We start from the raw sequence: 27,191 nt of genomic DNA, 5'->3' as shown, positions 1-27,191 counted from the left end.
GGAAACTCTAAATTTCAAACAAACAAGTGATGTTTCGGTTGCGTTTGTTCACTCATAAGAGAGAAGTCGAATTAACTGCTTCCATCACAGATAATCCGCATCGTAGTTTATTCTCTTAGTAAAGTCTATAGAGACATAAAGGTATAGGAGAGACATAAACGCTTAGGCAGTGCCTCTCCTCGTCTCTGACAAATATCCGTCGAGCGAGTCGTACGTAACGAGCTTGTCTTCGCCCTCTCGTGGCACACGGTCTCGTCGTTGCGAACCGTCCCTTCTCCTCTCGGCTCCCTTCGCCACTCTCCCTATGATCCTCACCCACCGTGCGCATCCGGAACGGTACACCTATGATTTATACACGACGTGCGAATGTAAAACGCGCATACCTTGCCAGGGCTCCGCGGGATTTACTCGCGCTTCTGCATGCGGCGAACCTTAATCCAAGATTGCCTCTCGAGTTCTTGCGAGCTCGTCGAGCGAGAGAGTATGCAAGGAATGAAGAAGGAAGAGAGCATAGGCGGATAGTTAGATGGAGGAGAAGTGACAGAAACTGGAGAAAGCAGTCAAGATTCTTCCTTCCTTTCTCTCTCTCTCTCTCTCCTTCTTCTCTTCTTCTTCTCTCTTTCTCCGTCTCACTTTCTCGTTTCCTCATTTTCCTTTTACGATTTTAAGTAAAGACTGGCGGGATGGGGTCGAATGTCTAGGGAAAATTTCAAGAATCTCCCTTCGACTTCAGCCAGGAAGGGAAAGAGTAAAAGAGTAAAGCAGAGAGAGAGAGAGAGAGAGAGAGAGAGAGAGAGAGACTTATCATATTTTTTTCTTCTTATTCGTTATCTCCTCTTTCTTCTCCTCCTTCTCCTTCTCCATTTCCTTTTTTTTCTTCTTCTTGTTCTTCTTTCTTTCTTTTCGTGCCACGTCTTGTACGTACCACGTGGTACTCGATGAACCCATGGGATCCATCGAAAGGCAGACGGACGTTTGGTAGGTTGGCATAGATATCCGATAAGATTTCTCATGGGGCCTGGCCCCGGTGCTAGTCGCGCCAAATTTTCGATTTTTGCGCTTTCGCAGCTTCCCCGAAGCGGCAGGGCAGGATCGAAGAAGCGAGGCACGTTCGTTTCGCGCGTGCCCGTCGTATAAAATTATCCGAGTGAAGAGAGAGAGAGAGAGAGAGAGAGAGAGAGAGAAAGCAACGATATCACGGGACTTTTCGTTATCGACGAGCCTCTTGACTCTTATCTCGAAAGTTTCTCTTTCGCTTTTCGTGCGTTTTTATATTTTCGCAGATCGTTAAGAATATTACATGCGAATTTCCTTTTTTTGTCGATATTAACTATACGAGCTCGATTCTTACATCAAAGAACCTTCTCTTACGTGCCACTCTATGACTCTCGTTTGTACTTTCTACGTTAAAAGTAACGATGAAAGAGTTTCAAACGATTACCTTATATCACGCGATTAGACCGTTCTTCTATACACATTCACTCAGAGTATCCCTCTTTTTCTTTCTTTCCCTTTCTTTCTTTTTTTCTTTCTATTCCTTCTCGTTTCTTTTTTTCTTCAAACTATTAGAAAAAGAAAGAGTTCGATATTGCGATAGACGATGCAAGGCCTCTTCCGATAATATCGTTTAGAGAGTCACGTGAAATCGTTTACGAGCACACAAGTAATTGCTACGTTGTTTAATCATGTCGTAGTTACGTTCACTGACTCGTTCACCGGTGCAAGTTCCTAAGGTGGATGCGCATATCACGCTTTTTGTAATTCAAATCTCTGCTGCGAGGGGTAGCAAATGACCAAGAAGGGCCGCGGGACGAAAGCAACCGAGATCTCGTTGCGTAGATAAGGAGAGGAAGATGGAGGGTCGAGAGAGATCGACGAGCGAGTCGTTAAACTTGCCCTCGAGACCGTAAACTAGCGGCGAAGCTAACGCCAGAGGGTTTCGCGTCCCCTACAGGCGAAAGTGCTCGAGGGCTCGTAGACTGACAGCCTCCTCCTTTCTCCGAGCCGAAAAGGGAGAGATTAGAACCAAACTCGAGGAGTTCGCTTAATCTGCTATTTGAATAACGAGAACGAGCGGGTTCGTGAATTTGCCAAGATGAGAATATTATTCGACGCTGATCGCCACAACCTTTCTTCTTATCTTCTCTCTTTGAATTCTATCGAATTCCTTAACGTTTTTTTCTCTTCTTCCAACGCTCCTTCTTTTTTCTTTTCTATTTTTCTTCTCTTTTTCGAAATATTACGAGAATTATTATGTGCTCTCCCTTAACGATTCGAAAAGTTCGAATACGAAATTCTTTTTTCTTTCTTCTTCCCTTTTTTGCCCTCTTCTTTTCCTTTTCTCTTTTTTACGATCCGTTTCCATCGGATCAGTTAATTCACGAAGTACGTATGCCTATACGACGGAATGTTAAGAACGTTCATCGAACTTAAAGAAACTTTTAACGATCTTGTGGAAATCGGGTTAACTAGTAAAGTCACGAAAGGTGATAGAAAAAAATTACCCTATCTCAAGTGATCTTCCGACATTGTTAAATCGCATTCGCTCCTCGTTAAGTTAAATTCGCTGTAATTCGTATTACGGCTTTAAGGATTGCCCGATGTATATATTACGTAGGGAAACACATAAAATGTATTTTTACATAGTTTAACGTTCAACCTAACTGTACATACGTTAATAGATACGATACGATACGATATAAAATTACACTTGGTTTATTCCAGGTAAGGATCATAAAGAACGAATAAAATGGGAGAGATCGTAATATTACGGTGTCACGAATTTGTTCGAGCGTGAATTTACCAAAGAAGAGTATTTAGTGTTCATTAAAATTTTTAACAATCCTGAGTTTTCTATTATTCGTAGGTATACCAACCACATATTTCATATGAATAAAGTAAATATTTTTATTCGGTAAAAAAAAGAAAAAAAAAGAAAAAAGAGAATTGTTTCTATCACGAGCTATTATTGCAGCGGCGGTATCTCGTTTCATCTCGAAAAAAAAAGTTTTCCTTTTGGTATTTTCGATACGTCCAAACGTAAAGAAGAAGAATAAATTATAAAACGTAACGTGCTTATCGATTTTAAACGAATCACGGTTTTATCTCTCGTTATTATCTTCTTTCTTTTCTTTGTTTTATTTTTTTTTTATCAGATCAGATTCATTTTTTAAAACGAGGATATATTAATGCACGTAACCGTTATTATTATAATTATACGAAAAAGGATACGTAATACATCAGTATCCATTCGAAACGTTCATTAATGAAAAACGAGTTAAAAGTAACGTTCCTACCTAGTGGTATACCTAGGTATAAAAGCAAAGGAACATTCGAGCATTCTCTTGACTTTCTCTCTTCGGTTCTCGGCAAACATCCATCGTATCGGGAAGTTCCAATTAAACGACGATCCCACCGAAAACGGCCTCAAAGTTTAGTCGGTGAACGCGACGTTTTCGGGTCGGGCGGAAGTGTTCCGGAAATCACAAATTCTCGGAGCGCGGAGGATCAAAGAGGGTGGAAAGAGAGAGAGAAAGGGAAAGACAGAAAGAGGCAAACGGAGACAGAGAAACAGAGAGAGACAGAGAGAAAGAGAGAAAGAGAGAAAGAGCTGCGTAAATTCGGCTGGCGATCGACGACGATTCGTTCGAATGTGGTAACCCATCGGCGAATCGTCGGTAATCGAATCGAGCGGGCAATTTTCGAGGCTCGCCATCGGAAGCTTGGCTCAATGTCGCGACGAACTGCCCGACCAGGGTCTGACCGTCTTTCTCTAAAGCTTCTCGTCTTCTCTAGGAAAAGCTCGGCCAACCGTATCTCGTTCCCTTTCGCATGACGGACCTGGGAATTCCAAACTCGAGTGGATGTCGTTCCTGCCTTTACACGCCTCGGAGAATCGGTCCTCGTTTCTCACGGACTCAAAGACAAGGAATTTTACTTTTCTTCCAATTTTGTGGAGAGAGAGAAAGAGAGAGAGAGAGAGAGAGAATGTTTGGTATAAACGATCTCTTACTATCTGTAAGACACCGAACCCTCGTGTGCTCGAGATAACATTTACATTGTCGTTGAATTTCCGACCCTTCGTTCGTTCAAAAAAAATTTATCTTGTAAACGTCGACGGCATAGAATAGATTGTCTCGATATCAGTTTATCTAATTACTTTATCTCAAATTGCAATAGTTTACACGTACATTCGATTGATTGATTGATTGATTTATTTATTCCTTTTTTTTTTCTTGTCCATGAGAACTCTCTTCCAACGTTTTATTCAACGCTTCGTTATTACAATGGATTCTCGACTAGTTTTTCTTATTTTATTTCTCTTTTTTATTTTACTTCTTGCTCTTAGGAGTCCATAAAGAGAGAGAGAGAGAGAAGGAAAAGAAAAAAGAAAGAAAAGAACATGAAAAAATAATACGATAGCTTTTTCCCAACGAGTACCTACCAAGGTAAGTTGAAGAGAATTGTAAAATCTCGAAAAGAATTCTTACGTAAAGTCACGTTTTCTTCGTGACCTTTTTTTCCCGCGAGTTAACCCAGGAATCGTTTTGGAAAAAGAATTTCTTTGTTGGTTCGATTTTATTTCGAAATTCCTTGACGTCAAATATATGAATGAATTAAATGAAAATGCGAAAGAATAGCTCGCACGTGGTTTAGGTACATGCTATACATATCTACGTATAAACATGTACGCTATACATACGTAGATTACTAAAAGTCGTTTGATTTGCGGGAATGGTAGTGCGGAATATTCGTTAATCCAGGGACGAACGCGTAAAAGCTCGAAGGTTCGATCTACGATTCGCGGAACGTGTCGGCGAACAAAAGGTGGAACGTTTGCGCGAGGGAAATCGTGGCGTAACGCTGTTCCATTCTCGATATTCGAATACCCGTAAGATCGATTTTCGTTTCTCGGCATGGAACGTTTCGCGAGCGACTTTACAAACGGATTCCGCATCGATGGATCGGCGAACCGGATGCCACCGGCCGGAAGAGCCACCGGGCTTGCCCCTCGACCTGGCCAGTTGCTGTTCCCTCTCCTCCTCCTCTTCCCTCCTCTTACTCCTACTGCTTCTCTTCCTTCTCCTCCTCCTCCTCCTCCTCCTCCTCCTCCTCTAAACCTTTATTGCGTCCAAAGAGATATGTACATTGAAAATTGTGAATGCGAATCCATCGATTGATTCGACTATTTTTCTATGCTTTGGAACGTCTACATTTTTCTACAATTTTTTGTATACCGTCTAAATGTAAAAAAGTGAACATCCGATGAAACGTCACGACGACGGATAATATCTGTCTCGGTTTATTTGCTCGTTTCTTCTTCGTGTTTTTTTTCTTCTTTTTTTTTTTTTTTTTTTTTTTTTATTCGTAATCGTGCAAATATTTCCATCCTTACTTATGCAAGCGGCCACTTCATTCTTTTCCTTTTTATGTACTTTTTTCCACATTCGTTTCTTTCTATTTCATCTCCATTAAAATAAAACCAGGATATCGACGTGGATAAAAGTAGATTACACGATAATGATATAGAAATGTAGAAACATTAAATTATTATTACAATGAAAGAAATGAACTGATAGCGATAACGACGAAATAATACGTCGAAACATGGTTACTCTAACGTTGAACAAGCACGGATTAAACTGGGAATTCAACGAAAACGAAAGATAATTCGTGCTTCCATAATTCTAACTTTTCTGTTAGCCTTTCTTCTTCTTTTTCTTCTTTGTTTCTTCACTCTCTTTCTATTTCTCTTTCTCTTTCTCGTTCTCTCATCTTCTTCGTTTTTCTTTTTCTTCAACCATCTCACTCGCACGTAAAACGATTAAGGAGATCGCAAGCGAGCGCTACTCGTCTCTCGAAGGGTAGTTTATTTGGGAAATGATTTCAGCAGGCGGTATAAGCCCGAATTGATTTATCTTTACAGTAGGGAGAACACATCTCGGCACGGTGCATTCTCTCTCTCTCTCTCTCTCTCTCTCTCTTTCTCTCGCTCTCTCCACTTCGTCGAGCGTTGCCCTCATTCACCGACCATTCGTATCTGTCTATCTACACCAACCCTGTGTAGCTTCGCTCCCTCGCTTATCCGTTCTAATAAGCCCATGATAAAGATACTCTCGAATTAGCCCGCTGAAATCATTCAGCGGAACGCGAAATTCAATGGATAAGAAGTATATTTAAAGTTTTCGCGATTTGATAGAAAGAAAGGAAGAAGGAAAAAGAAAAAGCGAAAAGAAAATATCGTTCATTTACTTAAAGATTATAACAACATTAGAATTATCGCTTCTGAAAATATCGAATGAGAAATACGAAAGGTAAATTAATGGATTGAAATTTTGTTGATTCTATATTTCCGATACGTACTCAATTCGATAAATAAATTGGAACGAACGGGAATCTTGAAGCGTTAAAAGGGCCGATTATATTCAGATTCGTTCTTCCGCAAAGGGCACTTTCTCGGTACTGACCCACTAACGTTCGCCAATTAGGCGTAACGGCTCGCGAATTAACCCTTGGTAATTGGCGTTAATTCCGGTAATTGTGGTCCGCATCGATTGGTCAAACTTTTCTCGCACGCTCCCTACGATTTCGCGTGGGCGAATTAAGTGGAAAGAGGATGGAAGACGACGAGAAGAAAGAGGAAAGACGTGTGAGACGTAAAGAGAGATCGAGTTTTAAGAACGTGGGCGGGAAGTTACTCAGCTACTATAAAATCGAGAAAAAGTTTCGCTGAGAAGAGACAGAGAGAGAGAGAGAGAGAGAGAGAGACATCATCGAGGGATTCTTAATGCTCGCTGCTATCTTCGTTACTATTACCATCGGCTTAAACGCAGCGACATAGTTACATAAATGCATATAATGTGCTTTCTACGTTAATAGAAATGAATGTTATTCTTAATTGTCGTATGCAAAAATGCATATCTACCGTCGGAATGGTCCATTATGCTCTTACGTATTATTCGGTATTAACTAATGCTCGTGTCCTGCTCAAACAATTTTCTTCTCTAGTCAATTTATAAATATATAAATTATAATATATATTTGCTCGTTATATAATATATATAATGTATGAAGAATATATGTATACCTGCTTATAGTATATATAGTATATATACTATATAGCATATATAGTTTATATACTATACAGTATATATAGTATATATATAATATATGTATACCTACTTGTTTTTGAAAACGTTCGAACGTAAATAAATTCATAAAATATTTTATAACCGATTTGTCGCACATATATATGTACCTACGCATGCAGGTGTACACCTACCTATCTCAAAATAACATTTAATGAGATACGAATCGAGTCACGAAGTCGCCTGATATTTAATTAACGTACGGCAATAATGCTTGCGAAGACACCCGAGAAAATGGTCTTAAAGATAAATAACGAGGATGAGGAAACGTACGTTTGTTTGTACGTCGGTATTTCGAAAGCACCGTGCTTAAAAGGGTATTAAAATATGCTCGCCTCTTACCTCTTATAAACGACATTTGGAAGCTCTCTCGTAATTTTCACCTCAGAAAAGCGGTATAGATGTCTTCTCTGTATATTTTAATAAGATTTAGATAAACCGAATATTTTCCGATTATCCTAATTACATTCGGCAAATAATTTTTATTAACAGAAATGATGTTTTCCCTTTTCGTCTCGTTGGTTTTACCTTGATAATTATACTACGAAATATTACTACCTCTTTGATATAGTTTTCAGTAGATTTTTTATTCCATACTTCGGTCTCGTCTTAATTTGTCTGCTTTTTTGTTTTTGCTCCTTTTTTTTACTCCTCTCTTTTTCCTTCTTTTTTTTTTTCATTCCCTCTCCATAACCGTTTATTACTCGTCACTGACAGCCGACGAAATGAAAGTTTGAACGCGATAAAATCTTTTTCCAGGTACGCGCGACCATTCTAACCGAGTCACGATGAGAAATCCACACCTGTCTGAACACACGAAGTGTCGTACCACTTAAGCGTCCAGAACTCGCTGCTTCTGTTCGACGTCAGTTGGTAACTTTTACATTTATCTACTTTTCAACTTATTTTTAACAAAAAAAAAAGAAGTTTAATTTTTTTTGTTTTACTAGCTTAATCATACTTTCCGAGTCTATGATTCGTTTAGTATTTCACTTTTGAAATAAATTTCTGAATGATAATTATTAAATATATATAACGAATGAAAATGAGTGTAGTTAGATCGATCGAATTTAAATAAATCTTTATATTGTAAAATTTATTTTATCGGTGTATTCGAAAGATTGAAAAATTGAGTGGGAAATAGCGCTTGAACGCGTACGGAATTACGAAAAATGAGCACGTAAGGAAGTCGAACGAAAATAAAAAAAATATATATACATACATATATATATATATATATATATATATATAAATGCTGACTTATATATACAATAGATACTTATATATTTCTATATCTCTTTCTTTCTTTCTCTCTCTCTCTCTCTCTCTCACTTTCTGTTTCTGGTCCGTGAGACTAAGTAAATAAATAACATAACTGGCAAGCGTAGATAGTATCGGGTAGTCGAGAATCGTACACGGAATATTTTTTACTGGTTCCTTTTTAAAATCGCACGTGCGTTTATCTCTTCTCTGCAGACCGGTAGAGTCTATTTTGGACACGTTCAAGAACGATATATATCGAGGCAAAACAATGTTGCAGAAGCGTGAAGCATCCATCCATTGTTGAAAAGAACGGAAGAAAGAACGTGTGTTCGTGTTTTGTATCTGTATTTTCTCAAGAGTCCAAAAAGGATCCTTACGGTCTGTCACTTACAAAGAATCCCTTTAATTTCTCTTCTTCTTCTTCTTCTTCTTCTTCTTCTTTTTCTTTTTCTTTTTCTTTTTCTTCTTCTTTCACAGAAGCACGTCTCTCTTTTTCAAAGAGTAACTTAAACTATATTTTCTCTTTAATAATCCTAATTTATATAATAAAATATCAAAAAGTTTTCTGTTTGAACGGCAAATAAGATTGGTTCCGTTGGATTATGAAAGTTAAACCGGATAAACTGGATATTGTTGGCAAAAGTATATTCGTGAGTTTCTATTCAGAAAAAAAAGAAAAAAAAAAAGAGAAAAAGGGATGAAAGAAAGAAAGAAAAAGAAAATGTTGGTCATCCTCCTACTTTATAAAAATCTTCAGAAACAAAGTTAAAAGGATTTCGTTTAAAGCACTGTCATACGATTTTATTGTACGTTAGTCCTTTTCTTATCGCGAATAGAATACAGTAGTATCGGTGCAGTTGAAAGTTCGTGCACGTTTCAAGATATCGACTCGGACCACTGGTAAGTAACTTCCTTCGTATAGGAAAACGTAGTTTGCGATTCTTTCACCGATTACCTCTAACTTCGCGAATATTTTCTCTCTTCTTTTTCTTTTTTTGTTAACTTTTTTCTTTTTCTCGTTTGCTACGATTTTATTGTTTCTCCCGCGAAATTAGATATTAGATATTATTCGTGTGCGTTCGAGCAGGCGCGAAGCAACAGAGAAAATTTGAAACGTATAAAAACGGGTCGAACGTCGACGTATTTCAAAATGCTGCTCAACAGGATATTCATTTGAGAATATGGATTCATAACGTTAACGACGGGCCGCTCTGTCATTCGGGCACGTGGCATAGTTCCCAAGAGTATTAAAATTAAGCTGTAAAAAGCCGCTCTCACTCAGCCGTACCATCAGCCGAACGAAGAAAATCTTAAACAGGGCGAAGCGGCGAACCGAGAAAAATTTACGAATTATTCCGAGTTTATCGCGATTCCCTTCCACCTCCCTTTCTACCCCTATTTCTTCCACGCCCTTTCTCGCTCTCTTTCGTGGTTTCCTTTCGTTCTCTTCTCATTCTACTATTCCTTATATTTCCACGTAGTACTTCTCTTACGTTATTCCGCTTTTCTTTCTTCGTCAACGAATAGGTACGCTCGGTAGGTAGTTTTGCATTTAAATTCATGGAATAATAACGACGCGCGAACGATACTTTCCGAGTTACTATTACCTAGACAAAACTAGATTATTCTAGCGCATTCAAGGACGAAGACATCTTTTCCTTTTTTTTCTATTCTCTTTCCTTTTTTTTTATTTTTTATTTTTTTAAAATTTTTCTGATTCACGAGATCCTTCCATCCCGAAGGACAGAGTCTGTCGCATATTTGAAAAGAAGGAAAGGAAGGCGATATGTACAAGTTCGAAATAGATTCGACACACAATTTGCGATTGTCAGGATGTTCTCGTGTCTCGAATGGTAAAGCAGTTTTGTATCGTTGCGAAATAGGGAAGAACCTACTACCTACGGTGACGGTTGTTTCCTTTCGCGAAGGATCACCAAGGAGAGACTGGTAAGATGGTAGACAAGGATGAAGAAACGGAGAAGCATATTGGGCGTATTGGATTGAGTATTCCATATTTTCCGCGCTCGGTCGACCGGAAGATGAGGCTCGTCCGATCGGAAGATCCGACAAAGGCGGCTTATTGGCCGATGTTACTTTGCTCTCGGATGTTTCGCTACGGTACACGCTCCTTGCACGCTCTCGCACAAAGGATTATTACGATTTACCTTCGGCTTTTCTCATCCTCTGCTTCTTCGTCCTTATCCTTTGCTTTCACTAGCTCTTTACTCTCTCTCTTTCTTTTTCTTTCTCTCTCTCTCTCTCTCTCTCTCTCTCTTTGTCTCTCCTTCTGTCTCTTTCTTTCTTTCTTTCTTTCTTTCTTTCCTTCTCTCTCTCTCTCGTTGCTCAAGTGTGACCGCTATCGTCGATCATGCTTTCATCCTTTTTTCCCGAATAAAAAGGGAGATAATTTTTTTTACAAAACGCCTGTACATGTGTCTTCCAAAGCTTCTCCATCAAAAAAAATATTATCTATTAATCACGACAAGAGGACATTTACAAATTTGCCGGATTACTCCGGAGATTTAATAGTTTCACAAATATCCATTAGGTTTGCCAAGTTGAATTGGCACGTTTATACACGTCGAGAAAGCAACAAGGGGTAGAAATAATATGAAACTGTTACAATGAACTATACAACACCGTGTTCCCGTCATAAGTAGAACATTTTCTCGTGTCCTTGTACGCTTTACATTTAGTGACGACTGACAAAGCACTTGTTTTATGACTCCCTTACATATATATATATATATATATATATATATATATATATATATATATATATATATATATATATATATACGCATACACATACACATACACATATACACATACACACTATTAAAAACAACAGACTCCAGCTTTTGTCTCGTGTAAATTCCAATGCATTCGTCTGTGAAAATGAAAAGGTAAAAATAGATGTATTCCGAGTATATTATATTTCTCGGGAAAAAGCAATAACCGATATATGCGAGATCAGAAAATAGTCAAAAAGTTGGCATATCGAACGATATTTAAACGTAAAAATAAAATTTGTTGAAAATTTCGGTTAGCGCCCGTCGTGTCTGGATTTATTCGTAACCTGTTCGTCGAATTTTAGTTTGTGAGAGACTAGATAGATAGATAGAGAGAGAGAGAGAGAGAGAGAGAGAGAGAGAGAGAGAGAGTTCGAAAAAGAGATTTTATATAAAAGCAAGCCGACTATGAGATAAATCGTATTCGTACTCGGGAAGCCATAAATGTCGATCGATGGTATCGAATAATTTGACCATGTCCCGACATTATTTCAAATGTTTTGTTATTCTCATAGGATTTTTGTCTTTATTGTATTTTATCGTTCGAATTGGAAAAACTAACTTTAAAAGTAATTTTATTTGATATTTATATTATTCTTAATTTTCAATCGGCGTAAACTAAATGAATGGAATATATGTTGCTTTGATGTTTATATCGTTCGTAAAAAGCACCATTAAAAATTTTATACCAACACTCATAATTTTTAATTGCCCTTTCGTCATTTCCTATCATAAATATCAATATGTGTCTGAAATATTCGTACGAATTTATTTTCGTAAATGTTCATACAATCATTTTATAAAATAATCAATCTGGTTAAACGATCCTTTAATATGTTTTCTATTCTATAAAAACAATCTTTTAGTGATCTTTTAATAAACTTTTTCAATACGTATATAAATACGTATATGTATGTATAAGGGACATCTCTGATCAACATAAATTCATGGAATTGGTCGAGTCAATACAAACAGGTGTGTTTATAACAGGTGTCATATAAGAACCATCAGTAATCTATATAAATGATTAGAATTCTGATCGGGGAATCAATAACAAACAGGTGTCTTTTCGATAGGTACATATCTGTTAAGGATATCTTTCTGTCGCATATAAATTCTTGGAATTTAACACGGCAAATAAATGTTAAACAGGTGTTTTTTCCCGTACGTGTCGTGTAAAGATATCTCTGACCTACATAAACTTTCAATAACAGAATGCATCCTGCATACTTTAGGATAGGTCGTGAAATTGTTCATTCGTTAAAAATTATGAAAGTTCGTCGTGAAATTTCATCGTCGATGTATTCTTTCTTATCTTCTTTTCTTTCTCTTTGTTCGATTTACTTTCTTTTTTTCTTCTTTAATAATAAGAGACGAAGCAAAGAAGAGTAAAAGAGTAGAAACGTAAAGGTGTTCGACAAAGTTCACTAGGAATCGTTAAAGTCGAGTTAAAGTCGTTATTATCGGCAAAAGGTGCGAATATACGAATAAATTGCGAAAAAGTTGAAGAGTAACGTTAGCGACAGCTGCCGACAAAGAGTGCTTCTCTACGCGCGGATCGTTCGGAGACTTCGCGAAAGCTCCTTTCTCTCGTGGTTAATTAAGGTCGTTCCGATAGACGTGAGGGAAAAAGGTGAAAGAAAGGTGAAAAAGGAAGGAGGAATTTTTTCTGTTTCTTTTCTCTTTCTTTTTCTTCTTTTTTTTTCTCTCTTCCTTTTTTCCAACGATACCAAGCAAGACGAAGCGCAAAGACTCTTGAAGAAAACTTTCATCAAATAATTATTTTACAAACTACCTCCATGGAAATAATATACCTATATTTGATATTCTCGAATATAATTTATTAATCTCGAACTAGTTTTAAATAGAAATCGTTTGTCGAGAATGACTTACTTTATACATAAAGTATCGTATCTATCGTTTCGCGTTAATTAAAGAATATGTTCGGGTTTTAAAATAAAATAATATGCAAACACGAAGGGAAGGTACTCTGAGGAAAAAGTTGAAGAGGGTAAACAGGGAGAGGAAAGAGGTTCGGTGTTTTCCATCGATTCCGACAGCTTTGTGTCGGAAAGGCAAAGAAAAGTCTTTCAAGTTTTCTCTATCATAATACTCATGAATATTCCATGTCAGAAAATTCGCTGTGAATTTAATAATGCAAGGAGGTAGTAAAGATATTTCGATATTTTCAACGCTCTTCTATCGAAGAAAAGAGGGCACATGATAGAAACATCACGTAGCTAAAACAGTATCGTCAAATACATAATAGATTATTCGAATGATCATGAATGCGAGTCGCTACGAGTTACTCTAAAAGGGTCGTCCTTTAAACAGCAATAATTTTCCACGTACAATTGTGGGATCTTGTCCCACGAGACGGGCTTGTCGGATACGCAGCTTGCTCGCGATTTGTCGATGCCGCATTTCATTAGCAAGTTTGATTTAATTATCACCGACGTTGGTCCTACCCTCTCGTGGTTCGGTCGATTCTGTAATTACATCTTCTATTTATAAATCATTAATTTGCTGGACACGTGACGACTGAAACGATTTGAAAAGAACGAGAACGATTGAAAAAAAGAAAAAAAGAATTCATGGACCTTGATAATTTCATTCTCTCTCTCTCTCTCTCTTCCTCATTCTCTCACCTTCTCTTTTTATCCAATCTCGTGGAAGCAAATATAATTTAATTAATAATACACTCGAGCAATATTAATTTTTCAATTTCATTTTTCTAAAATGAACGAGATATTAATTATAATCTATTATTAATAATCTACGCTATATCTGTTTATTACGGATTGTCCTTAAACAGAAAAAAAAAAAGAAAAACAAAAAACTTTTATTCCATTCACAAATTAATTACAATCTTTCCGTTTCCATAAAATCCTTTTCTTAATAATCCAAAGGCATCGCGTAATAACGGAGAAATAAAAAAATATTGAATAAACGAAAGTTTCTACAGTAAGCCAATATATATTTTCACCGACCGAGCGATATAACCAATCGAGAAATAACTTCTCGATAGATTTCGATATCTCTCGATAAAATATTCACGGAAGTTCGATTATGTACCGACGCACAGGGATCCTACGATTATTCCACGTTAGATAGGAATTAGTAACGAGGCCAAGGTTACGAGCTGAGCACGCAAAGAGGTATTTTAGAATTTCCAATCGTGATAGGAGAACGCGAGTGGGAATGCCCTGAAAGAAAAAGAAGATATAGGGGATGGTAAGGGAAAAGGAGAATTTGCGGGCAAGAACGGGGAGGCGTAACCCGCGCTACCGGCTTTATCGTCTCCATCATCGTCCTCTTTATACAGGGCCAATATATTTCAATCCCAGCGTTAAGTACTCCATTCTGGTGGGCCAACCCTCTCCCTTGCGTTGCGAGCTGCTGAAATTGCAAAGGCGCACGTCGTGTCTGAGCAAATCTCCCCGGTCCACCCCTTCTCTCTCTCTCTCTCTCTTCTTTTTCTTTCTTTCTTTCATTCTTTTTCTCTCTCTCTCTCTGTCTTTGTTGCACTCACATACTCTATCTTGCACTCTGTCTCTCCTTTCTCTCTCTTTTGCGTTAGTCTTCCTTTCACCTACACCCCCGCGTATGCCGCTTTTATCATCGATTTTCATCGAATTCGTGACCCGACGAAGAGACCTTTCGTTCTTCCACTCTTTCTCTCTCTCTCTCTCTCTCTCTCCTTCTCCCCCTCTCCCTCTCTCTCTCTCTGTCTTTCTCTTTCTCTTTCTCTTTCTCTCTGTAGCAGCATCGAAAGCACTCTTTTCCTACGTTCGCCGCGTACTATTAGCACTGCGCCTGCCAATAGATTAAAATTGCCAGCGATGCAGTCGGGTTAGCGAGTGACGAGGAAGTCGATTCTCGTTGAGTAGACATAGAGAGGTAAAGAGAGAGAGAGAGAGAGAGAGAATGGGAGAGAGAGAGTTAGTGAAAGAGGAAAGGGGAATAGAGAGACGATTTCTGCGTTTATCTCGTTTTTCGATGGAGGGCAGACAGCGAAAGGTTCGAGAGGATCGCGAGAACGGGGAAAAACTGTCGCTGATGTGTCATTGGCTGGGATTTCTCGACGAGAGCCGAACGAGTGGATAATCTCATGCTCTCTTTCGTAAGTGTGGATGGCTCGATTTTTGCTATTTCTTTGTTTTCGTTAGAGACCGTAAATTGATCTGTTCTTTTTCTTTTCTCTTTCTTTTTTTTCTTTTATCGTCTTATCACCCCGCATGGTACTTAATCAATCGAAATGGTACGCTATGAGTATATAAAATTACGTGATAAGAGATAGATACATTCCTTTTATCGATATATATATATATATATATATATATATATATATATGTTTGCTTGTGTGTATGTGTGTATACAGTTTTCTCTTCTACTTGGCCAATTAATTAATTGGCTTCATTTATAATGCCCTTCGAAGAAAGATACGGTGATTAATTTTCGTATTTTATCTGACAGTAGCGAAGATAGATAACGGGTGAGTCGTAAATGTCGATTTTAAATCAGCGGTAATTGATTCGCCGGAATTTGTGGATACGTGTGCCGGCCTGTTTTAAGCGCCACGTTGCAGCTATTTATTTGTTAATCAAACTTCAGTCGGGGGGGAAACAGAAAGTGTAGGAGAGAAAGAGAGAGAGAGATATATAGAGAAAGAGAGATAGTAGTGGGTGCGTTTGTGTGGGTGTGACGTGTGCTTCGAAGTACCCTACTGTAAGCTCCCTATCTAACTCTTCTTCCGGGCCAGTATCGAAAGATTTATGATATGGCCAAACGATGCTTCGCAAAGGGTTCGTTTTGTCCTTTCCAGTTTAGGTAAAAAGAGCATTTTAAAAACACATAACGTTTCGAACGTTACGACCTCAAAATTTTCAACAATCTACTTTCGTTTGTCGGATAACTTTTCATAATATTATAGATTATAGCTTTTCGATAAACCTAATTTGTCTTCTTTTCTACCTTTTCTTTTTTTCTTTTCTTTCTTTTTCCTCTTTCACTCTATATTTCGTCATCCGAAAGAAAATACACCTAATATATTCACGATAGTTATTGTCATAGCAGGTATAAGCTTTATCAAAATTTCGATTAATCGAGAGATGATCAGTGAAATCGAGAACTATATAGATCCGTAATCCGATTTGATTTCATCGAATATATCCCTTTTCAATGTCTTCATATTTATAGCAATTAGATAATTTATATAGCCGTATAGTTGTACTCATGGGCACTCTAATTGCTACGTTATAAACAGAATATCAATAACGCGAAAGCGAGATATACGATAGTCGTGGCAAACGATTAATCTTTGCGAATTCGAGGACGCCGGAACGCGGACTAATTTACGCGAAGGGCTTTTCGAGATACATAGGTTAATTTGGTCGATTATAGATTCATCGATTTCTATTACTTCGTGTGTTCTAGCGGTAATTCTGTTGGTTCAACCTGTCGACGGAAGAGAGCTTCAAAACTGAAATAGGAATCACGCGAAGGTATCTTGGCGTCGGTAGGAAGGAAGGAACACGCGATGTTTCTTCGCTTATGAAATCTAATTAGCAATTTAAACGTCTAGCAGATTGAAGTAGAACTTTCCTTGATTCTCTTAATCTATTCGCGTACTTGCTTCTAATATGATTAGATACTCGAATCAATATTTACCATTGAAAACATTAAATATTTCATCGAAAGAAATGCATCAGAAAGCAGGAAACGATTTAAAACGATATTCCAGATTTATATATATATATATATATATATATATATATATATATATCTACGATTTTATAATGATATTATTACATAGTCCACGACCTTATCTATTTTTATATATTCCTACATTTTTAGAAAGAAAGACACGATTAGACGACCTTGCTCGTTTTATTTAAAACTCGACGTTATTAAACGTTCATACTCGATCTATTCATTCCGTTTACTTATTCAAACGGACGAAATAGATGTCTGTCTACTTACCTATCTATTTTTCCGTCTAACCAACCATTCGAGCATTTATCCGACTACCATTTTAACCCTCTACCCGGGTTCATTTACTCGTGACCAGAGATTAGGGTCATGCGAACGTGCAAGGGCGGATGTGTACCGCGGCGGATAAGATTATCGTGCGACGTAATTCGGTTTGTCCTACGGTTTCCAGCGTTATAATAAGAATTTCCAAGAGTTTCCTCTTTGGCACACCTGAGGCGTCGATTAAACCTGAAGCTAAACGAGAGATCATTCGCGGACGATTCGATAAGTTTTCACGATAACATTTAAGAACGATTCGAAGTTGAATCTAGTAATTGTAACGCGTCGATAATATTTCTCAAACGATAGAATTATAGATGGAAGAAGTCGAATAATAATGGTCGGGGTATGGATGGGACGGGGGAAGATGAGTAGGGGTGGAATGGGGTAGGACGATGGGAGAGAGGTGGAAAAAGGAATAAGGAGAAGAGAGAAAGGTGTGGGAGGTGAAGTCGTAACGACTTCTCCTCGGTGGCCTCGGAATACGGTGCCCTTTCCGAAAGCCATTAAAAGCCTTGGCTTACCTAAACTTTTCGAATAATGGACCGCGTGGCGAGACGCGTGCTCGCGGTAATTTCGCGCTTATTCGGCTTTGTTACGAGGTAGGGCAATTATTGAAAAGTTTTCGCGGGGGCCTTAAACGCCAACTGTCTTCCCCGTTAGCGATGTTAGCTCGGTGAGCCCTTTCGTGACATCCTCAAACCCTTTCTTCCACCATTCGCCAGGCAGCACAAAGCACGGATACTCCACCATCGTCGAGTTTAAAAGCGACTTTGCTTAGGAGATGATTCGGTCGATGAGAAAACTTACCCCATAAAACGACCGATCGTGTCCGCGATTTCTCTCCCGGCAAAAGTCTTTTCGTATTCGGTAAGCGTTTTCCTTTAATCGTTTAATTAATATCACGGGAGAGTGCGTGTGCGAGAGAGAGAGAGAGAGAGAAAAGAGGGAGAGAAAAAGAGATGGGAAACTATTTGCATTCTGAAATATACTGGCTGCTTCTAATTATTTTCATGGGATCTCATCATTCTGTATTTGCATTATTCGATACTCGTACAGGTGAAGGATTTTAAAAAAGTCGGATCTCGTTGGAGAACAAACAATATATGTGGGCGCGTATTGATTTTTGTTCCAAGATTAAAAATTTTTCGCGTATTGGTTATTCGAACATTTTACACGTTGATACCTTTTTAGGGAAAAATCGTATATCATATGTCAGTGGTGAGAATAGACGGGACAGAGAATCGAAGAAACGAATAAACTATAAAAACAAGGGAAAAAAACTTGTAAAGAGTCCCATAAAGCCATTGATATTATTCGAGATTATAGCGGGAGTGTTAGGTCAGCGTGCGATGAAGCAAGATTTATTGTGATTGTTACACAGGACTGTCAAAAGCTATTTTCGCTCGGTTTGCTTACCGCACGGCCATAAGTCATGCGCGTTTCTCTTTGCCGGGCGCTCTGTTTCGCGATTACTGGTAGAAACGTTATGAAAGAGAAATATTTCACGAACTGCTGCTACCGCAGCTACCTAGCTACCATCGCCGTATAACGTTAACACCATAGCTGTTGTAACTCTCAAAAGCTCTTTTCAACATTGACGAATTTTAATCGATCATCTTCCTTCGTACCAAGTCATTTATTTTCGTTCGTTATAAAAACGAAACGAACAAAAAAAAATGCATGAAAAAGAAAACGTCGACAGATCAAATATTTATTTAAAAAGTGATATTAACAGAGGAGAAAGTCGAGCGTGTTCCTTGAAGTTTCTTGTATTACTCATACAATAGTTCTATTGCTTCAATATCAGGCGAATTTCCTTCGGGAAACGTTCGAACAGTTTCGAGTTTGAGTTTATTTGAAATGTTACAATGCCGACGTGTGCAACAATGTACAACTATTTACTACTCATCTCTTTGTATGTGCTAGATATATGACATGAGTTTGTCTCTTCTCTCAGTATGAAACTTTCAAGAAGTCTCTTACAACGAATAATCATAAGATATTATATCGATAGAAGCGAACTAACAAATTATACACGTTAGTCCTTCTCTCTGATATCGTAAACGTCTATTCGAATATTTCGTATTCGTACTCCACACAGCGATTAAAATTATATTCGCGGTCTATTCATACTGATACTTGAGTGTGCTTTATTGATCTCCAACTTCCAAACAATTAATTTCAACAAATTGTATCACGTTTCAATCGTAATCCGTTAATCGTTTTCAAAGATATCTTTTATTATCGTTACCCATATATATCATCAATTCGTAAATTTGGAACTTGATCTATCGGCTCTATTTTTTAGTCTGATTAATTAATATATGTGTGTGTGTGTGTGTGTATGTGTAGATACACGTCCTACGAAAACGTGGAAGAGTTTCGTATTCGAACGTATCTCGAAGCGACGAGTCGAATAGACAGTCGACGTTTCCTCTTTGATTCACTTTAACGTGAATCTTAGCGTAGATTCGTAGTGTAAACGACGATGACCTAGAAACCGATGAATGTCATGCAAAACTTGGTAATAGTAATATATATATATACTTATATGTGGAAATCGAAGTAAAATAAATTGAAAAATATCGAAGATGAAAGTACAATCTTTTAACGTTTTCAAACGCGTTCGTGATAATCATACGAACCACGTTACTCTCTGGCAAAGACGTATCATCGGCAAAGATTAATAATAGTTATTAAAAAAAGAATTTCGTAACCTTCTACAAAGTTCCAAGACGATTTCGTTTAAAGAAAAAAATTTATAAATATATATATATATATATATATATATATATATATCGTATAGTATATATCCTTGTTGATCGACGATTAAAAATCAAAGAAAACTTTCATCCGAAACAGAGAAAGCTGTCGTAAATGATCTCCAGGCTAATACAATATATTTTCCAGATGCATTTAAAGTTTACTCTCTTGAAGAACGAAAAATGGAAGACCAATGTCAGCGCGAGTTCGGTCAAAAAGCTAGTCGGAGAAGAGCCAATCGTGCTACGTGGACCGTTAAGCGGGAGAAAAACCAACAGCGTGGCAATCTCAATGGCGCCGCAGAGATTTTCTCTGGTGCACGACCAAAGATTGGCCAATTTCCGACCCATCGTGAAATCATGGGGAAATTCTTGTTGGTCTACGTACAATCGATCGATCGTATCGAGGGAGAAACGGAAGAGAAGACAGAGAGAAGAAGAGAAAATGTCAAAGGACAATTGTGCAACCCTCGACGGACATTGTTCTGTTTCCTTTCTAAGATTAAATTTATTTATTCTTTCCTTTTTTTTTTATTTCGTTCTGTTTTCTATCGTTCTCTTCTATTTTGTCAAAACCAAAATAAATTCTCGATAATAAAAGAAGAAATGCATTCGGGGACATTTCTAAATCGAAATATACAATCAATGAAAAATCAAATTCGTATCGACCCGTCGACTTTTATTGGATTAATTATACGCAATCATAAATAACCACGACGTAACAGTGATACACCTATAAAAAAAATTCTCCTCTCGACCCTCGTATTTCAACGATCGTAATCTGACCTAAATCTGCGAATGTACGCAGATGCCAGTCTCATCTGCCAAACGAACCGAGTCGTACTACCAAGAATTGTCCTCTTTTACGTATTCTCGATTAACACACGTGCAACAACGTTTTCAACAAGATGATACGTAGATAGAGAATAATATAATTAATACGATTACTCGGGAAAAAGAAATTTTATCGTTCGCTGTGTGTCCTTATTAATTTCGATAGAATTTAATATAGATTTTAGTTAATAGATCTTTCTTTTTATAGCCCTCATAGTCCTTTATGAATATTAATAACAATAATATTCGACGAGCAAATCTGTCACAAAACAGCTAACACAGGAATATATTCCATAAAGTTAGACTGGCACGTATATCATAGTAGTTCCATGAAATGTATTAATGGTAAATATCAAATAAACCCATTACTCGGTATCATTAATTTTCATCATAGAGAAGTCTAACTAGATCGTCTCTTGGGGTAACCGTGAATACTGCGATCGCGACGGTTCAGACATTCCTGTAACTTCTGCATATTCATACACAGAAATGCTCTGCGCGTGTTTGCGCGAAATCGTAATACAAAGCTATGCAAAAATCATATTATTTTACTATGTTACAGATGAAAAAGAAAAAAAGAAACAAACAAAGAGAAAGAAGAAGAAAGGAAAGTATTAACATCGTTTGAACAATTTTCAAAGGAAACCATGAATATATCGGTTCCGACGAATATCTTAGCCTAATCTACTTTGTTATAAGGATAAAGTAACGAAACGATAAGGAGCTCGTTAATTGAATTGACAGCAATTAATATCGTCGAATCGTTCTTCCTACGTTTCTCCTTCTCAGAGCCATCGTTTCAATGGGATAGACGAAAGAAAACCTGATAAGCGGGACGTCCCTCCCGATGGATGAAAAGTTGATTCGGTCATAAATCAATCTAGACGCGATTTACTTTCTTGGAGTAGCGCCAACCGAACGAAGGAACGGAATTCTGCAGTCAATGATTTCTTCATTCCGCATTCGTATACTCGTTCGATAGATGAATTCGTCTTCTTCGATAAGGTTTGAAGAAGAAAAGAGTGGAAAAGGAAAATAAAAAGGAAGAGGAGGAGGAAGGGGAAGAGAAGAAGAAGAAGAAGAAGAAGAAAATAATAAAAAGAAAACGAAAAAAGAAAATAAAAATCCAAATGAGTAGGAGAGGAGAGTGGTGGGGAGGGGGTGCAGGAGAGGAGACGTTATCGCGAATAATCGAAAGAGATAGGAGGAAAAGGGGATTATCTCGAAGAGAAGCAAAGAGAGTAAAAGTTCGGAGAATGAATTGCGGGGGAAGATGAAACAATGAAACGACGATAACGACGCGCTAGCAGTTACGAAAATAAATGTATGCGAGCGATTACGAGAGAGGGAGAGAGAGAGAGAGAGAGAGAGAGTCCGTTGGTATTTCCAGTCTGAAGGCCCGACGAGTGCCGAGAAATGAAATTTTACGCGATCCTTGCTCGTTCGAACGATTTGCATTTCACAAAGAGAGAAAACAATGCTCGGAGTCTGACGTAGGACGAGATTATTCCTCCATCTAATTTCACTTGGCTCTTCGTTATACCCAAAGACTTCCTAATGTCGCTTCTTAGAAATTCAGTGAGTCAGTACGCCGACAACGCCGACGCCGACGACGACGACGACGACGACGACGACAACGACGACGACGACGAATGTTGGTCCACTTTCTTGCAAAAGATACGTATTTGCCAGCGGCACGTGGCTCTACGAGTCTTCCATGCATAAAATCTCCATGAATTGAAGAAAATGTCGTGAACGTTGCGTTATATTACATCTAGAATTATCATTAGGTTTTTTAATTCTCCCTATTTCGTTACTTTCGAAGAAAAATATTCGACCAACTTGGATAGAGGAGATAAATGAAATGTGTTTAAATAATAGGAAATAATTAAGAAAATGAATAGGAGGCTTTTTCCGAGCTGCTGAAATGTTGGACGTGCCATTTGCAAGGATTATTAGAGACCCATGCTCTCTCTCTCTCTCTCTCTCTCTCCGTCCTTTATTCCCTTTTCCTCTTATCCTCTCCCTTTCTAGCTCTTTCTTTTTCCCTCTCTCAGAGTGAATATTATTCGTAGTCGCTAATAAAAAGCACACCGTACCGTTGTTATGCCGAGCATGGCTTCATATACCGAGAAAAGTTTTGCCCCTTTTACCGTGCCTAGTGTATATTTACGTTGACTGGATCTTTCCAATTTCCGGTGTGGCCGAGGGACGCTTCGTCATACTTTACGACAATATCGACGTCCTTCTCCGTTTGCCCACGCGTCGCCCAATAAAAACGTAGACCATTTCGTGCCACCAGGGAAAAGGAAGTTGAAAAGGGAAATTGTCGATGTTAAATTCTTCGAGTGAGGAAGGGCGCGTCCTGTAATCTATCTACATCGAGCGATTTTCTTCTTCTTCGTTATTATCGATTATATCGTGACGTAAGAAATCGCCGAATAATTTTCTATCGAATAATAATTGGATCGCTTTATTCGGACCGATGAAATCGTAAACATTCCAATTTAAAAACACGATCACAATCGCGACGAGTAGTTTTCTCGTTAGCGACGTAAGGACCATCGATTATTCATTATTCCTCGATATTACGACGCATCTATGAACGTGAAGAAATGTTAGGACGAAAAGAAAGATAAAGATGTATAAAGGAATCTGAGAAGGACGATACGCTAACGTCGATGACGAAAGAATGAAATCAGTAATCGTCGGAGATGGAATCGATCTCTTTTTCTATAGAAAACATAAGTCGTGATAATTGGAATGACGAGTGGCCCACTTATCTCGATGGCGAGACGTAGGCACTTAATATCGTCGATAAATAAGAGTTACGTCGTCTTACTTTATGCGTATTTATGAGGGTATGCGAAAGACGATAGTATGGCAAGGAACGATGGCGAATTTGGTAGGAGAGCTTCGTTTTCACATCTACGACCCTTTTCCCTTATAAATAAATTCCATTGAGAAAATAAGAAGACATTTTGCGGGAAAAGCATATAAGAGAAAGAGAGAAGAGAAGAGGGAAAGAAAGAAAGAAAGAGCAGCGAAGAAAAAGAAAGAGAGAGACAGAGAGAGGGAGACAGACAGAAAGAGAGAGAGAAATAGAAAGAGAGAGAGAGAGAGAGAGAGAGAGAGAGAGAGAGAGAGAGAAAGAAAACGAATTTTATCGGATCGCAAAGTCCCAGCCCGAAGAATAACTTTTGTCGTTGAAACTTTACGAGAGGGTAAGTCGAATTAAGCTTAAGTAGTGCTTCCTAAAGGCTCTGCAATTATAATACGAGACGGCGGAGAGAACGACCATGACAGTTCGCAGCGGCTACTCCATCTCAAATTGGACGGTCCTCGTATTTTTATTATGCACGCAATTAAGAACATTTCAGAAAGATATAACGAGGACGGTTCGGTTCCGTGAAAATCGCAATTACTTCGAAGCATTTCCACACGATGGACCCGACTTTATTTCTCAGTTTCGTTGGAACGAACAAAATTTTCGATATCGTTTGAGAAGGAAAAATAGAAAAGACAAAAAAGGAAAAAAGAATAAAGCGGGAAATAAAAAAAAAATAAATCCATGAAATAGCTTCAACAAAATCGTGAGATTGATGATTATCGATAAAACATAATTTCTATCGGACGTACGCGTAACGATAACAGTTTTACGGCGTTATATTTTCGTTCTTTCTGTTGTTGGTAACAAATCGATCGTTTCGAAAATGACGCACGTTAAAATTTAATGCGAATAATTCAATAGACGTGTCTCCCACAATCGATATTTCGCATTTCACACAAACAAAATAATAGGAGAAAAAAAAACAAAGCGATAACGATGCGAAGTAAAACGAAAAGAGACAAACGAAATATTCCATTCGAAGTTCAATTAACGTTACCCCTCGTAATTTTTAATACCGGAAAATGGAAATATTTTAGTCCTATTGATAGAATTTTAATATCACGAATATCAGAATGCAGTAAAATAGTATATATATGTGTCTGTGTATGTGTGGATGTGTGTGTCTATATTATATATATATATATATATATATATATATATATATATATGGTCTCGCTTTTGTTTCCTCTTAAATTTTCTTCCTCGATCTTCGATAACGATTCAAGAAAAATCTGCGAACGATAGAATGAAATCTGTCGAAAGAGCTAATTAATTCTTTACGATCTCTTAGATTAAAGTTCATTAACTTTACGTTAACACTATTGTCTGAAAGATAAGGATTACCGGTTGAAATTCACTTCAAAAGAACGTCACGACTAAGCGTTCGTAATATTTCCTTTCGAGTACGTTTAAAGATATTAAGCAAAATGTACGGCAACGTTTGCTATTACGTTTTTCTATCGCATCACAAAAAACGAGTCCTTGATTACTTAAGAAAATCAAATTTATTCGTGTATCGTCAGGCAAAAAAAGAAGGATAGAAAATATTTTTCTTTCGTATCCGACGTAGGTAAAGGTAGATCGTATTACTATTTTTAACATAAGAAAATATTCATAGAAATTTGAACCTCGTCATCGAGATGAAACATGGATACGATCGACACTTGGAACGTTTAAACGCGATTCACAAAGGCACGCCGGGAACGACCCTGAGATCATCGCGTATGAGCAACGACGTTGGAATTGCCGAACGCACCCACAAACGGGAACCACCCACGATATATTCCATACGTTCATCGTTTTTAACTCGGGAAAATGATTGGAACGTCGGAGAAAGATAAATACGTAATGAATAAAGATAAACGTATAATGACTTGAAAATATTTATTTCCTTACAAATTCGAATCGTTTGTTGTTACTTCGTTGCTTCAAGAAAAAGAAAAGAAAAGAAAAGAAAAGAAAAGAAAAACGAAAAAGAAGGAAAGTCGAAAAACTTCAAAAGTAAAAAAAAATCAAAGATGATGGGTGGTTTAATCGGATCGATTCGTATATTCAGAATCGATAGTCGTTCCTCGATAGAACGAACGTTTTGCTCTATCGAACAGATTTCAACGTCAAACGTAATTCGATAAACGATGAAAGTCCTGGCACAAATAAGTAAGTGAAGTAGTCAGGGAATCTCGGTATTCTCGAGGTCGCTTCTCGTAAAGCGCGAGATGGAGACCCCACCTCAACGTTCGAGACTCGTTCGAGCGTGTCCTGCCGTTATTGCGTTGTACTCTGTAACCTAACGTGGTCCAACACGATGGTACGCGTTGTCGCATGTATCTACCACCTAACAAGCAACGCGCGAATGTGTAGTCCCACTTTGAGTTTCGGTTTCCGCACCGTTCCATGTTGACGTATATACGTAGATAAGCACATACTGCATTCTCTTCCTTTATTAAGTCAAATCTTATAACTTGTTTACGCATAGTGGGATATATGTATGTATGTAGGTAGGTAAGTAAAGAGCACTATATGTTTACAGTACTAAACTAACAACGGAGTTGGAAAGCTTTGGTTAGATGTTATAAACCTCGTTAATCTTGTCGAAGTATGTCGATATGTGTGTTACACGCGAAAGAGAATTTTCGTAAACAACGAACGAATACTTGGAAGTATCGGAAGAAAAAAAGAAGAGTATGAGACGAAGACGAGAGAGATAAACAGAGATAGAGATGGCAACAAAGAGAGGAAGAGAGGGAGAGAGAGAGGGGGATGTTACAAAATCTAATAAAATTAACGAAATGAAATAAACGAGCTCAGTTCGCCTTTCGACACATTCGTAAACCGGTGTCGCGGAGCCATCGGCTCGGTACGTAATTTGTATATAAAGGTCTCTTTACTGGAACGGCGGTTCCCTGGTGAAACTCGTTAATTTTAACACGGCGAAATTTCTACTTATGCGCGTGGATCGAGAAGTATATGGAAAGAGAAGGCCGCGCACGTGTAATTGTCATTTGTTAGTAGATTTAATTAAAAGTACTCGTTACCTGACGGACACCGTTCTGCACGCCGTCGCTGATTATTCCACGGCTGATGCATATATTCAAAAAGTTCGTTGCGTTGCGATCTCGCCGTCGAATTATACGCTCGTCGCTCCGTCATCAGTAGTATTCACTCTTCGAAGCAACGAGAAATAGAGAAACAGAGGAGACAGAGAATGAACGAGAGAGAGTGAGTGAGTTACTGAGTGAGTGAGCGAGTGAGTGAGCGAATGAATGAGTGAGCGAACAAGGGAAAGATAAAGAGAGAGAGAGGAAGAGAGAAACGGATAAACGTTTGTTACTCGGAAAATGTATGTATTTTGTCGAACGATCCACAACGGATTGCCATCAAGCGGTCGCTTGATTGAAACGCGTCATGATTTACTCGTAGGACCGCTCGATTTCTCTCACGTATACTTTATTTTCAAATTGAATCA

The 27,191-nt window shown here is 38.0% G+C and overlaps 1 protein-coding gene and 1 long non-coding RNA gene across 9 annotated transcripts in view; one reads left to right on the top strand and one right to left on the bottom strand.

Annotated features, from left to right (window-relative positions):
• Positions 1–27,191, top strand: part of LOC127069774 (uncharacterized) — a 275,276-nt gene that overhangs the window by 164,454 nt on the left and 83,631 nt on the right. For 2 of the 7 annotated variants that reach the window (XR_007783718.1, XR_007783721.1), the window contains 2 exons: positions 7,908–8,013; positions 21,398–24,426. This is a non-coding gene — a long non-coding RNA (uncharacterized LOC127069774). The other 5 variants (XR_007783713.1, XR_007783715.1, XR_007783714.1 and 2 more) reach the window with 4 other exon arrangements.
• LOC127069705 (protein vein) overlaps positions 1–27,191 on the bottom strand; it is a 231,043-nt gene that overhangs the window by 163,519 nt on the left and 40,333 nt on the right. The gene's annotated exons all lie outside the window — the stretch shown is intronic.

The sequence above is a fragment of the Vespula vulgaris genome, chromosome 1 (genome assembly GCF_905475345.1).
Source record: "Vespula vulgaris chromosome 1, iyVesVulg1.1, whole genome shotgun sequence".
Taxonomy (NCBI): domain Eukaryota; kingdom Metazoa; phylum Arthropoda; class Insecta; order Hymenoptera; family Vespidae; genus Vespula; species Vespula vulgaris.
Note: the sequence above shows the minus strand (reverse complement) of the source record. Positions and strands in the feature narration are given on the sequence as shown.